Below are 15078 nucleotides of genomic sequence, written 5' to 3' on the forward strand. Positions count from 1 at the left end.
ATGCAGCTTTATATTCTGTAACCATTCAGCTTCACATTTCATATTTTGCTATCTTAGCTGTTCTTTCTATTTTGAAGGCCATGCACTTCTAGCTATTTACTCTGCCCAAATCACTTTAGTGAAGTCACTGATCCCCTAGTGACTACACTTCTGTTGTCCTGCAGCTGAACAACTTCCAAAGGCAATAAAGTTATGCCACTTCTCTTCAAATACATTTTCTTCCCCTTCTTCCCCTTCTCCCTCTCCCTCTCCTTCTTCTAATTAAATATAATGTATCCTTGCTGCAGGGACTGCAGTGGAAAGGGAACATGGAAGAAAGGGTCTCTAACAAGAAGCAGGATGGGCCCTCTTCATTCCTGCATTAGTTATGAATGGGAACTAACTGAAACAAAGCAACATCTGCCCCTGTTTATGGACAGAGGTTGCAGGTAGTTTACACAGTTTTAGGCATATAACACAAAGGGCAAGTTAAAGGATCTCAGGCAAGTGGATAATTAAAGTACGATAAGACAATCCTAAGTATTGCTATATCATAAGGCAGAAAAGCAAGGTACTAATTTTCAGTTGCATTGTAGGAGTTAGGTGACTGTTCGTTGACTTTAGGAGAAACATTCTATGATACAGGATCTCTAACCTTGCCTCCACTTGGGGCACAAGTAGAGAGTATCCTGTGCTCCAAAGGAGAACTAAGGTAAGTGGGAAATTTTGGTCCCAAACAACGGACTGGATTTAAGGCTTGTACTCAAAATACAAATAAAAAAATCAAATTTTATATTTTATATTAGCACTGATTATTTTCAATAATTATTAAAAATCCATATTCAACGTACCGCATATTTATATGCCACATGAGAAAAAAATTTGTAGGTCATTTTGCTCAAATCCATTATAACATTATGTATGCTTAAATATGATTTTGAAATAACTATTAAGTATTTAATGACAACAATTATCAAATAATGAGATGAGTGTGTGTCAGTCACTTTCTTAGCAATTTCCTGAGTAGACTGGTCAGGGATCATCTCTAATTCTATTATCTCTAACATTTTAGAGCAAGGAAAAAAAACCTCAATGAATATTTTTTATAACTTCAAAAGGCTCAGCATGAAATTCTCTATTAATTAGCCTTCAATGAGAATATCTCAACTGAGGGTTGGAGACACTTGTTTCAAAATAGAATTATGATTTTTTTCTAATATTAACTGTTTTACTATTTTTAAAATTTTTTACTTTTTATTTTACACCATAATTAAGGTTACTTTCCATTTACAGTTACAACAAAATACTGGCTACATTACCTGTGTTATACGATATATCCTAGAGCCTATCTTACATCCAATAGTTTGTACCTCCCACTCCTCCACCCCTATATTGCTGTTTTACTATTTTTAAACATTGCCTGTGATATATTGGAATTGTATTATTGTTCTTGAGTAAAAATAGCGAATTTTTAAAAGTTTGTTTCACCTCAAGAAGAATATACTGAGTGCTTACAATGTGCTCAACAACTTAAAGCAAGTTATAATTGCTTTACAATGTTGTGTTAGTTTCTGCTGTATAACAAAGAGAATCAGCTATATGTATACATATATCTCCATATCTCCTCCCTCTTGCATCTTAAAAAGCAATTTTAAAATCATAAATTATGCATTTCTTTCTATATCTTTGAAAATTGTTTTATTTATTATTTTAATTCAAAGTGCATATTTTTATTGCTGATTTTATCATGTGTATTATTAAGATGATGTTAATACTCGTTACACGTGTAAACTGACCATTTTCTTTACTTAGAATTTAAATGTATGCACATACTCTGTATTTTACAGAAGACGATCTTTTGGGGGAATACATCAGTGAACAAAGCTCTTATAAGAAATAACATTAACTTTTACACACACAGAAGTACATATACACAGTCTTTGAGATCCCTGAAACTATGATCTATGATTTATGAAGCATATATACGGACACATATAATAAGACAGATATGGTTTCTTAAATTCTCTTTAACTCAAAGCAAATATAAGAAAATCTCAGATTTCTGAAAGGTAATTTCTCCATTTTTTGTAAAATAAATACTGTTTTACTTCTTTCCACTGTATCAGAAAAAAATGATTTTTTTAAGATAATTTAAGTTAGGTGACAAAACTTAAATAAAGTAATCAAGCTTACGTATTTAAAATGAAAACAGGATTATCTACCACCACCACCAAAACAAAATCTTCAATTACATTTTGCTTTTGATTTGACTTATGTCTTTGAATTATAAGTTTCAGGTTATGCACATCTACTAGGAAGGTTTACCTGTACATAGAAAACATAAGAATTCACACAGATGGTAAATTTTAAAGTATGATAAATGGATACATGAATATAAGCACATTTAGAGTTCTAGCTGTGATACTGTAACAATAACTTTTAGTGAAAATTCTTCAAGAGTATCCCCTTTATGTGCATTTTTAGCAATCTGATTACTCACCCAGTCGTGGATACAGCTTAAAGAGAGTCTGCACTGTTTTTGTATATCAAACACATGGTAAACGATCTGCAAGTATGCTAAAGTTCTGAGCAAAGACAGCTACTGAAAGAAGCCAGTATGCAACTCAAGAACATTGTTTCTAGGTGGCCAACAGGCACATGAAAAGATGCTCAACGTTGCTAATTATTAGAGAAATGCAATTTGAAACCACAATGAGGTTATCACCTCACACCAGTAAGAATGGCATCATCAAAAGTCTACAGAGGACTTCCCTGGTGGCACCGTGGTTAAGAATCTGCCTGCCAATGAAGGGGACACAGGTTCGAGCCCTGGTCCAGGAAGATCCCACATGCCACAGAGCAACTAAGCGCGTGTACCACAGCTACTGAAGCCCACGTGCCTAGAGTCCTTGCAGCGCAACAAGAGAAGCCACCACAATGGGAAGCCCATGCACCACAACCAAGAGTAGTCCCCGCTCGCAGCAACTAGAGAAAGCCTGTGCACAGCAATGAAGACCCAATGCAGCCAAAAATAAAGAAAAAAAAAAGTCTACAGATAATAAACTCTGGATGGGGTGTGGAGAAAAGGGAACCCTCCTACACTGTTGGTGGGAATGTAAATTGGTTCAGCCACAATGGAAAACAGTATGGAGGTTCCTTAAAAAAATAAAAATATAGCTACCATACGATTCAGCAATCCCATTCCTGGGCATATATCTGGAAAAGACGAAAACTCTAATTCTAAAAGATACATGCACTACAATGTTCATAGCAAAACTATTTACAATAGCCAAAACATGGAAACAACCCAAGTGCTCATCAACAGATGACTGGTTTAAGATGTGGTTTATAAATACTATGAAATATTACTCAATCATAAAAAAAGAATGAAATATTGCCATTTGCCGCAACATGGATGGACTGAGAATATAACACTAAGTGTAGTCAGTCAGGCAGAGAAAGACAAATATTATATGATATCACTTATATGGTTACCAAAGGAGAAAGGGAGTAGGGTAGGGATAAATTAGGAGTATGGAATTAACAGATACAAACTACTATACACAAAATAGATTAGCAACAAGGATTTACTGTATAGCACAGGGAACTATATTAAATATCTTGTAATAATCTATAATGGAAAATAATCTGAAAATACATATATATATCTGAAATCACTTTGCTGTACATCTGAAATTAATACAATACTGTAAATCAACTATACTTCAATTTAAAAAAGAACGTTGCACTTCCTGTGCAAGTGTGTACTTGCCTTTTTTTTAATATTAAGTACCACTGTATACATAATTTTACAATATAAATTTTGGGAAATCTTTTCACATAGTAACATTCCATAGAGTAACATTCAAATGATTTGTTATAGGAACAAACTATTCTTAAGAGAAAAAGAAAACTACAATAAAATGGCTCTAGAAACAGCAAAGTGAAACTCACTGTATGTAGAAAAATTGAAGAACGATAGATACATACAATTTTTATCTTTTCTCTCCATGTAATATTGATAAAAATTAATTAGCAATGATAACTTATAAGCCCTAAAACAAAGCAAACTCTTTTAAAGTTTAATTTTCTTTGGATTTTCTCTTTGTGGTAATGGGAATAAAATTCACACAGCAGAAGGATAATGTATCCCATAATGTGACATGATGTACTGAGAATATGGTATTACATTTCTAATGATATGCTTTCTAAAGCTGTCTTTATTACATGGTGGAGAACCCTGCCCTTAGCGAATGGATCTGTTGAAGTGGATAGGTCATTCTAATAGCCTTAAAATTTTAGATTTGTAGATTCTAGCACTTACACATCTCCTTTATCAAGGTGAACAAATAAACAATGAAACCAAACTAAACAGCAAGAAAAATCAAAATTTAAAATAGAACTAGTAATTTCTCAGTTTTTCTGTGTGTGTGTGTGTCTTTTTAATCTCCCAAGTACTCTTGCCATTAAAAAAAAAGATTTTATTTTATTTACAAATAAAATCTATATTGAGATATGATAATTTGGAATAGTATAAATTTACTTTTTAATATAATACAAAGACATTTTTGTGCTGAGCTATTGAGCTATTTTTGTATTGAGCTATTTTCTCTCAGTGTCATACCTATCTTTCAATACTCTGGTGGCACTGGGGCATTTCTTTTTCTTTGTTAACTTCATTACTGCTACATTCAACTAATAGCAAACACTAGAGAGACTGAATATCTAAAGGAGCTTGAGTCGTCATTATATAACTAATTTGCTCCATATTCTTCTCAGCATCACCCCAGCAACAGTTCTCACGCTCCATGGATAGGTAGTTAAAATGGCTGCAGCTGTTTTCAATTTCCTGTTAGCACTAATCAGCTGTGGCCTCACCCTAAAAGGTCTGAGTCCAACCTCCACATAGACTCTTCTGAGCTCCTCAGACAATAGCACTTGTTGGTCAGTGCCCTCTGCTCACTGAGCTGAGCCCTGTGTCTGTGGAACACTTTTCCAAGATTCTAGGTTCTAATGACTCTAACCTCTTCCTTTTGTTCCTCCAGCCTTAGATGTGGTAGCTATTTTCTGCAGTTATTACTTTGTTTTGCCACAAGTGTTTCAGTTTTCTCTTTTTAGTTAAATATTTTAAATCACCATATTATTTTCTATCTGTTAAATATTTCCAGTTTTTGATAACATTTATAGAGAACTGAAAGGAGAGTTCCTTCTAACCTTATTATAAGACAATGGCTGAACAAACTGAGAAATAATGGCATTTTTGAACACCTGAGAGAACTGAAATTGTAGAGAGCAAACAGCAAGGCTGAAATCTGAAGAAAAACAGGTAGCTACAATGAGAAACAGGATCAGAGCATTGGATGACCTAGGACAGATGTCACTGAACAAAAAGTTTCAGGCAAAGATGATTTAAAAATTGCTAGACACTGAGTATGTGTTGATGTGAGAGTCAGGAGTCGCTGGGGGCTGTATTCAGAGGAGATTCACATTCACACCCTCTTATAGACTTTTCCTACAGGAAACTCTCAAGGTGCTCACAGGGATGGTCATGTAATCCTGGGGAAAATTTCCCCAGGATAATTAGTGCTGGCTAAAAAAGAGCAATTGCTACTGTACCAAATCCACCCAAAATCATGTTCCCTATTCTCAAAGAAAAATTTCACTGACACATTAAGAACCACAAGGAAGACTTTAAGGTTATTGTAATAGGGGTCAAGAATTTTGCAATAGGAGAGAGAGATTGAACTCAATCCCAAAGGGTGCTGGGGGGAGGTGCAAGGAATTTAAACACTGGGGTGAGGAAAAGTTCTGGAGGATTTTGGGGTGATGCTGATAAATGTTGATTAGGCCATCTGTGTTTGTTAACTGGTGTTTATCGAAGCTAGGCTCCCACCCTCACACAGAAACTGAGAAATAGGGATACTATCTTTTTTAATGATTACATTTCAAAGAGATGTCTCCCAGGTTGTTGAAAAAGACTTTCCTGGTTGTAAAACTGGCAAGAGGATGAGAGAGGATTACCTCTCAAAGAGGCAGAGAAATATTTTACAATTGCAAGTTTTCAAATGTAAATGCTAAAGAAAAGGGAGATCCAGGGTCTAACATCAGGAAGAAGCCTGTCTAATCTTTAATGACACTGAGGGGAACTGTAGACTCTCTTGGTCACTATCTACTTCCACTCTGACACTATGAAAAAGCCTTAATCTGCAGGGGAATGGACACGAAAATTATACTCAGGAGTACTGGAGGAAACTCACTACATCTGTGGGAGAGGAACAGGCAAAATAAAAGCTTTACCTACGGGGGAAGGGTAGGAATACATAACTATAGCTGACAGAGGAGCAGGAGTAATTTTGAAGGCCACATTATCAAGACAGAGGTTCAGAGAGCTTATCTAAGACTAAGGTTTAATCAGTACATCAGAGATTGTCCCCACTCCTGTGTTCCCACCAGAATGCAAACAAGTGTCAAGGAAAATTAATGTTTTAATACAGATGGGAGTGTTATCCCAGAGACCAGCACACACAAAATTCAAAGTCAAGCAGGGAGACTCAAAAGGCAAGCAAAGAATAAACATCAAAAAAGCCCAACTCCTATCTGCATTAACACAAGCCCCCCAAAATGGCCTTGCAGAAAAAATTCCATGCTCATATTCAAGTCTAAAAAAATGTTGTGTCCATTGTTTGATTAAAACATATTTGGTTTCAAAAAATGCAAGGTATATGAAAGGCAAGGAAAAGCACAGTAAGAAGAGAGAAAGCCTTCATCAGAATCAGACTTGAGCTATGATACAAATGTTTGAACTATCAGAGAGGGAATTTAAAATAACCAAGATTAATTTCTTAAAGGCTCTAACACAACAAGGTAGACAACAAACAAGATTAGAAAAGTACTTTCACCAGAGAGACGGAAATTTTAAAAATGAATCACATGGGAATGCTAGAAATGAAAAACAATTGAAACAACAAAAATATTTGTAGGAATGGAGATAAAGAATGTCTTTGACAGGCTCATCAGTAGACTTGACACCACTGAGGAAAGAATCAGTGAGATTGAAGGTAGATCAACAGAAATTACACAACCTGAAATGTTAAAAAAAAAAAAAAAAAGGAAATGGAGGGAAAAAAACAGAACACTACATTTAAAAAAGTACATTATCGAATAGTCTAACATATGTATACGTGGGACATCAGAAGGAAAAGAGAGGGACTTCCCTGGTGGTGTGGTGGTTAGGAATCCACCTGCCAGTGCAGGGGGTATGGGTTCGAGCCCTGGTCCAAGAAGATCCCACATGCTGCACAGCAACTAAGCCCATGTGCCACAACTACTGAGCCTGTGTTCTAGAGCCCGTGAGCCACAACTACTGAGCCTGTGTGCCACAACTACTGAAGCCCGCATGTCTAGAGCCCGTGCTCTGCAACAAGAGAAGCCACCTCAAGGAGGAGGCTGTGTGCTGCAACGAAGAGTAGACCCCGCTCACCGCAACTAGAGAAAGCCCGCACACAGCAATGAAGACCCAAAGCAGCCAAAAATAAATAAATAAAATAAATAAATTTATAAAAAAGAAAAAAAATGAAGGAAAAGAGAGAAAGAGTCAGAAGAAATATCTGAAGAAATAATGGCTAAGAATTTTGAAAAAATGATTGACATATTCTAAATCATATGTTCAAATATCTTAGAGAACACCAAAGAGGGAAAATACCAACAAAAACATAAATAAACAAAAGTTTGCATGCCATATTCAATCAGCTGATAACCCAAGTCAGAGAAAATATTAAAGGCAGACAAAAAAAAATACATTACCTACAGAAAAATAAGCATAAGAATTGCAGCTGACTTCTCATTCAGGAAACATGCAAGCAAAAATATAATAAAGTTACAACTTCAAAGGCTTTAAAAAATGTCTGCCAACATGGTATATTTCAATCTACCTCCACTAAAAAGTATTTTAAATGAGAATGTTCTAAATACACTAATTAAAAGACAGAGATTTTCATATTATATAAAAATGCAAGTCTCAGGTATATGTTGCCTATAGGAAATATACTTTAAATATAAAGACACAGAGCCATTAAATGTAAAGGATGGAGAAAGATACACCAGGACTGATCAAAGAAATCTGGGATACCTATATTACTTTCATGCAAAGTAGACTTGGAACAAGTAATATTATCCGGGATAAGGTATATTGCATACTGATAAATGGGTCAGTCCTCTTAAATATGTAAATACCTAACAACAGAACTTCAAAATACATGAGGCAAAAAATAAGATATAAAAGAGAAATAGAAAAATATATAACCATAGTTTGAAATATGAACACTCCTTTCTGAGAAATTAAGACAAGTGGCAAAATATCAGTATATCTATAGATAAATTATTTAAGATTATCAACCAATATGACCAAATTAACATGAACAAATACACTGTACTCCAAAGCAGCTGAAAATACATTTTTAAGTATATGTTCAAATTCACCAAAATATATTCTGGGCAAAGAAAACTAAACAAATGTGAAATAACAGAAATTATAAGAAGTAAGTTATCAGACATAAGACAATGAAGCTAGGAATCGATATAAAAATACCTGGACAATTCCTAAATATTTGTATATTTATGAATAAAATACAGCAAAATATAAGTTGAATAATATATTACAACGAAGTGCATTTCATCCCAGGAATGCAAGGCTGCTTCAACATTCAAAAATCAATCAATATACTTCACCATTTTAACAGACTATGACTACAATCATCTCAACTGATATACAAAAAGCACTGTAAAACCCATTCTTGGTTAAAAAAAAACTCTAATACTCTCAGAAAATAGCATATTGGGAACAAAAGGAAACATCCTTAGCTTAACAAAGGACAAATAGATAAAACAAAACAAACCAAAAACCAAAAATCCTCAACATATATCGCACACATTATACAAAATTAAACTCAAAATGTATCATATATATAAACAAAAATCTATACAACTTCTAGAAGAAAACATAGAAAAAATGTTTTAATAACAAGTGTTCCAAGGAGAAATGCCTGAAATCTAAGACTGGGGCAGGGAAACCACAAGGTAAGCTTGAAGCTTATCAAAAAACAAGGACAAGATTAAATAAGTAAATAAATTAAACAAACAATGAGCACATAAATGAATGAGGGAATGCCAAAAGAGCATGAAAGTCAACCTGAAAGATTTCCCAATTACTAAAACTGAAACAATTTGAGCAAAATTAAATATTCATGAGTTCATACTGATATGAATAAATTACTGAATAAATAAGCAAACAGAGAGAAAGTATAAATCTTTTCTATAGAAGAATGCCAAGTAGTAAATGTAGGAAGAATGTAGGAAGTAGAAAGTCACCCACAGAAATCCACTGCAATAATTACTGTATCCAAGATACACAGATGATTATTAATTAGTAGGCAAAATTTTTAAAAAGAGCAGGGGTTTTGTATAGCTTCAAAATATCTCCTCCAATATATTTATTTATTACTATGGTTGTTTTAACATATGTTTACAAATTCTTTGACACTCTTCTTCCAGTAGGTGGACTTAAATTCCCCTCCCTTTAACTGTTGTTTGAATTTACTGATTCCCTTTATTATTCATTATTAGAGTATGGAAATGAAAGGAAAGCAATTTTACAGCAGAGAAACGTAGAGGACTCCACCTTAACCAAGATATAGGAGGTTAACATCATCAGACTGTGTTGATATCATGTGTCCCTGATAGGAAGGCACTTTCATGACCCTAATCTAATCATGCGAAATCATCAGGCGAACCCAAATTGAGGGTAATTCTTCATAATAACTGACCAATACTCTTCAAAGTTGTCAGTGTTACGAAAACAAGGAAAGACTGAGAAAGTGTTAAAAGTTTGAGGAGATTAAGGATCTGACACTAAGTGCAATGTGGTCTCCTGTATAGAAGAATCATGGAAGAGGAAAAAAAAGGACATTGGTAGGAAAAAAAATGATGAAATTCAAGTATAGTCTATTGTTGTATACCAATATTAATTTCTCAGTTTTGATCAATGTACCAAGATTATACAGATGTTGACATTAGGCAAAGCTGGTGAAAGATTATACAGGAACTCTTTTTACTATCATTACTAGTTTGTATTAACTGAAGTTATTTCAAAATGAAAAGAAATGGAGTGATATCTGTTTTCCTGACTCAATACAAGTATCAATGCAATCCTATACTTGGCAATAGGAGTGATCCCAAGGATCAGAGTCTCATAGATAGGAAGGATGAGTGTGAGTGTCTAAACCACAGTGTCAAGCAAAACCCTTTTAGCCTGTTTTTTTCAACACCTAGAAAATTACTTTCATCTGCATGGTACTAGAAAGGCCACCCTGCCATGTTCCCATAAAATGGAGGAGAAATGAGAGCATGCCCCTCACCCTTAAGATTATGACACAGACTTTGCACAAATCACTCAGCCTGAACATGTCATATTGTTTCTCTTATGGCTATGTGTGGCTGAAAAATATGGATCAGTTGGTCCTAGATAAAAATTCTATTATTATGAGAAGAGGATCATTTTATTCAGTTCCCTATAAGCAAATATCTGTTTATAGATAGAAAGATTTTCTTGATTATTTTATTAACAGTTGTTGTCTCACAAAAATACAAAAACACATGAGATGGAAGCACATAAGATTTTTAATTTTCATTTTATTTTATTATTATTTTTTTACATTCTGTACCTTTATCACTGACAGGTTCTGGCACATGTTACCTACTGAATTCATATCCTTAATTTATATTTATAAGTTTACTCTAAAAGAAGATCCTACCAGGTAAAATATTTTGTAATCTAACAGTAATATATTTTATTACACTTCCTTTCTTCAATATTATTTATAATGGTTTCAGAGGATTCCATTTCATGTCTATTTTATAATGATTAACCAAGTAACTATTAGCATTTACTTGGTTTCCAATTTATCATTAATACAAACAAGGCTGTAATAAACATCTTTGTAGACAAATCTTTGTATACATCTATAATTACTTCCATATGATTAAATTCTTGGAAGAGAAATTTCTGAGCCAAAAGATTTACACATTTCAATGTGTTTTGAACTAAAAGGCAAACTGCACTTCAGAAATTCTGTACTCATTTATAAATTTCTCAGCAATGTTTCAGTGTACTGACACTTTTGGTAATACTGAAACAACACAGCCTGACAGACTGAAACCATTGCAAGCATTTTTAATTTAAATTGATCGGCGCCTATTGATCAATTTATATATTTATTGTAATTTGCTTGTAATATTACATATGTAAAATATGAATTCCTCTATCATTGAGATTATTAAGTTATATTGCCAAAAAGTAATTGACTACAGTGATTCAAGTACATCCAAAAGGAGTAAACTTGACTACTTCACCTCAGAAAAATCAATATTTTGGAACGATGCAATCAGAAATATAATGCTTAGATAAGAGATGGTATTTCATCTTGTTACTTATTTAAACTTTCAGATTAGGAATCCTCAATTCCTGGAAAGAAAAACATTTCCATTTCTTTTTATTCTATCATGGTATTATTAGGGAAGAAGAACAGTTCATCTTCTACACATGTCATATTCACGTTTTCAAATATAACTTGAGTCTTCTAAATTATGCTATTATTTCAATAGTAAAAAACAAAAACAGTGAAGATTTCTAAAATAAATTTACAATTACTATGGCAATTTGAATTTTATACATATTTTAAGTATTACGCATATTACAACAATCGAACTACAGATTTCCTAAGAATTTAAAATATTTTATAATTTTAATATCGAGCAAAGCATTTCAGAAATGAACTCACAAAAAAGAGATTGGTTTCTCTGCCCTAATGAACATGTTTGAATATAATAATGATGGTTCTATTTTTAGTAGTAATCATATATTCATTTTTGTGGTTCTTCAAAAGATATTGATGGAGTCTTTTCCTCAAAGATGGCAGAAGAAGGTAATTTTATATTCCTCTCCTCTCGTGTAAACCAAAGTATTGAAAATTATCAAAAGAAGGAAAAAAATTGAAAAGAAATATACATTTTTATTAAAACAAGAAAAGATCTAAGCCACAAATCACAAATGTGCAAATGTAGACATATGCACTCTATGTATCTAGTATTAATCAGTGATAGAAACAAGAGAGAGTAACATACTTCCTCAGTTCTGGGACAGGTTAGATAATTGCCACAATTCTAATTGCTTATATAGTGATAACTTATTTAGAGGAATTAAACCTAGAGGCAAATGCCTGGAATGGATTAACAATAATCACAAAAACATCCCAGCGTAGCTAGATCCATCCATAAATACTGAAAACATAAAAAGGAAAAGAAGAACAAGAAGGAGGAAGAGGAGCAAGAGTAAGGAAGGGAAAAGAAAACAAGAAGAACAAGGATAAGAAAATAAAAAAACTTACTCAACAGACATAAAAGACAGAGTAGAAGTAAAATCATCATGAAAGAGAAATACAGAAACAAATGCTTGTCCTGTTCTTTAGTGAAATTAAGAAATCATTCAGCAGGACATGTTTGAAAAGTTTTAAAGGAAAGATATAGCTCTGCACTTGATTTCAAAATTATTGAAACTGCACATGATACACTATAACTCCATTAAAAAAATTTCATAATTTGTGATAATAAAATCTGCTAAATTCATAGAATAAAATCCACACTTATTTTGTAAAAGAAGAAAAATTCTCAGAGGACTTGTGAAACTATGAGAAATCACCAGACACAGACATGCTCAAGAGGGAGATTATAACCTAAGATGTACAAATAAGGGTGGAAAACTCCAAAGGTAAGCTGAAATTGGAGTTGAAAGAATATAAGAAAAAGATGCCAAGGAGGAAATAATCAATCATGATGGCCAATTCCTCTCTCATAGAAGTCAGTGACTATAGCAAAGACATAATGCAGTAGAACAGTTCAGTGCTACCACATTTCACAACATAGCAAGGCAACCTTTGAAGCACAACTTCAGATTACAATATAAATAGCATTTCCTGGAGTTGTGAAATTCAGTGACTTTAAACTGGGGCCACTGCTTAAGTGTCTAAGTCCTAAGTCAATGAGAAAGAGAAGGTCAGGAGACAAACCTAGAAGAGCTTGCAAAATTCACAACTGTTTAATTTTATACACACATATCACCTGAAAATTTGTAAAAATCCATATTCTGACTCAGTGGGTCTGAAATAGGGCCTCAGATTCTGCATTTCTATAAAGCTCTGAAATGATGCTACTTCTGGTTTACAGACCATGTTTAAAATAACAAGGGCTATACTACAAGCATAAATGATTGATTCTTCCTTTCACAATTTATATGCTTATGCAGGATATCTTAACTCCAAAATGGAATTGATAAAAAAAAAAAACCAGATATTTAAGGAGTAACATTTACATGAAATAGGGTAAAACAAGAACCAAAATTAGTAAAACAAAATTTAAACATGTATAAACAAAAGGAAAAGGAATGCTATTGTACCTGTATCATACTCTTTAAAATTAACAATAAAAGTTTCAAGTAAAATTTTTCAATCACTAGGATGAATAGCAGATTGTACATAGTGGAAGAGCAAATTGATAAGCTGGAAGAACACAAAAAGGAGTTCTTTCACTTCTGAAAGAGTTGGAAATATTAAGACAAGAGACATGAAGAGGGTTCTGATTCTGCTTAAGGTGCAGAAAGTTGGAAAGAGCATCACTCCCACCCTAAACTAGAGAAAATGATAGAAAAACTGAAAATCATATCTTCTCTTGAGACAAATGGTCTAAGAGAAATATATATATATAACATAGATTTTCTATTAACTTGCCAAGAAAATGAAATGAATGAGAGAGGTTTTTTGTTGTTATTGTTGTTTTAATTGCTGCTAGAACAATGGGATACCCATATACAAAAAAAAAAAAGAAGAAGAAAGGAAGGATGGAAGGGATTTTGTCTCATACTTCACACCATATATACTTTTTTTTTTTTAATGTATCTATTGTATTTATTTAATTTTGGCTGTGCTGGGTCTTCGTTGCTGCGCATAGGCTTTCTCTAGTTGTGGCGAGCGGGGGCTACTCTTTGTTGAGGCACGCAGGCTTCTCATTGTGGTGGCTTCTCTTGCTGCGGAGCATGGGCTCTAGGCACAAGGGCTTCAGTAGTTGTAGTACGTGGGCTCAGTAGTTGTGGCTCGCAGGCTCTAGAGCACAGGCTCAGTAGTTGTGGCACACAGGCTTAGTTGCTCCATGGCATGTGGGATCTTCCCGGACCAGGGCTTGAACCCGTATCCCCTGCATTGGCAGGCAGATTCTTAACCACTGCGCCACCAGGGAAGCCCTATATATACTTATTAAATTAAAATAAACTATAGATCTTCTTCAATTTATGATGGAGTTATGTCCCAACAAACACACTGTAAATCGAAAATATCCTAAGTTGGGACTCCCCTGGTGGCGCAGTGGATAAGAATCCGCCTGCTAATGCAAGGGACACAGGTTCGATCCCTGGTCTGGGAAGATCCCACGTGCAAAAGAGCAACTAAGCCTGTGCGCCACAACTACTGAGCCTGCACTCTAGAGCCTGCGAGCCACAACTACTGAGCCCGTGTGCCACAACTACTGAAGCCCGCATGCCTAGAGCCTGTGCTCCGCAACAAGAGAAGCCACCACAAGGAGAAGTCCACACACTGCAACGAAGAGTAGCCCCCACTCGCCACAACTAGAGAAAGCCCGCGCTCAGCAATGAAGACCCAACACAGCCAAAAATAAAAATTAAATTAAATCTTTTAAAAAAAAGAAAATATCCTAAGTCAAAAATGCATTTAATATACCTAACTTAACATACACCATAGCTTAGCCTAACCTACCTTAAAGTTCTCAGAACACTTACATTAGCCTAGAGTTGGGCAAAATCATCTAACACAAAGCCTATTTTATAATAAAGTGTTGAATAGCTCATGTAATTCATTGAATATTGTACTGAAAGTGAAAAACAGAATGGCTGTCTGGGTATAGAATGGTTATAAATGTTGGTTGTTTACCATTGTGATCACATGGCTGACTGGGAGCTGCTGCCCAGTATCACAAGAAAGG

This window comes from Balaenoptera acutorostrata, chromosome 13, assembly GCF_949987535.1.
Source record: "Balaenoptera acutorostrata chromosome 13, mBalAcu1.1, whole genome shotgun sequence".
Classification (NCBI taxonomy): domain Eukaryota; kingdom Metazoa; phylum Chordata; class Mammalia; order Artiodactyla; family Balaenopteridae; genus Balaenoptera; species Balaenoptera acutorostrata.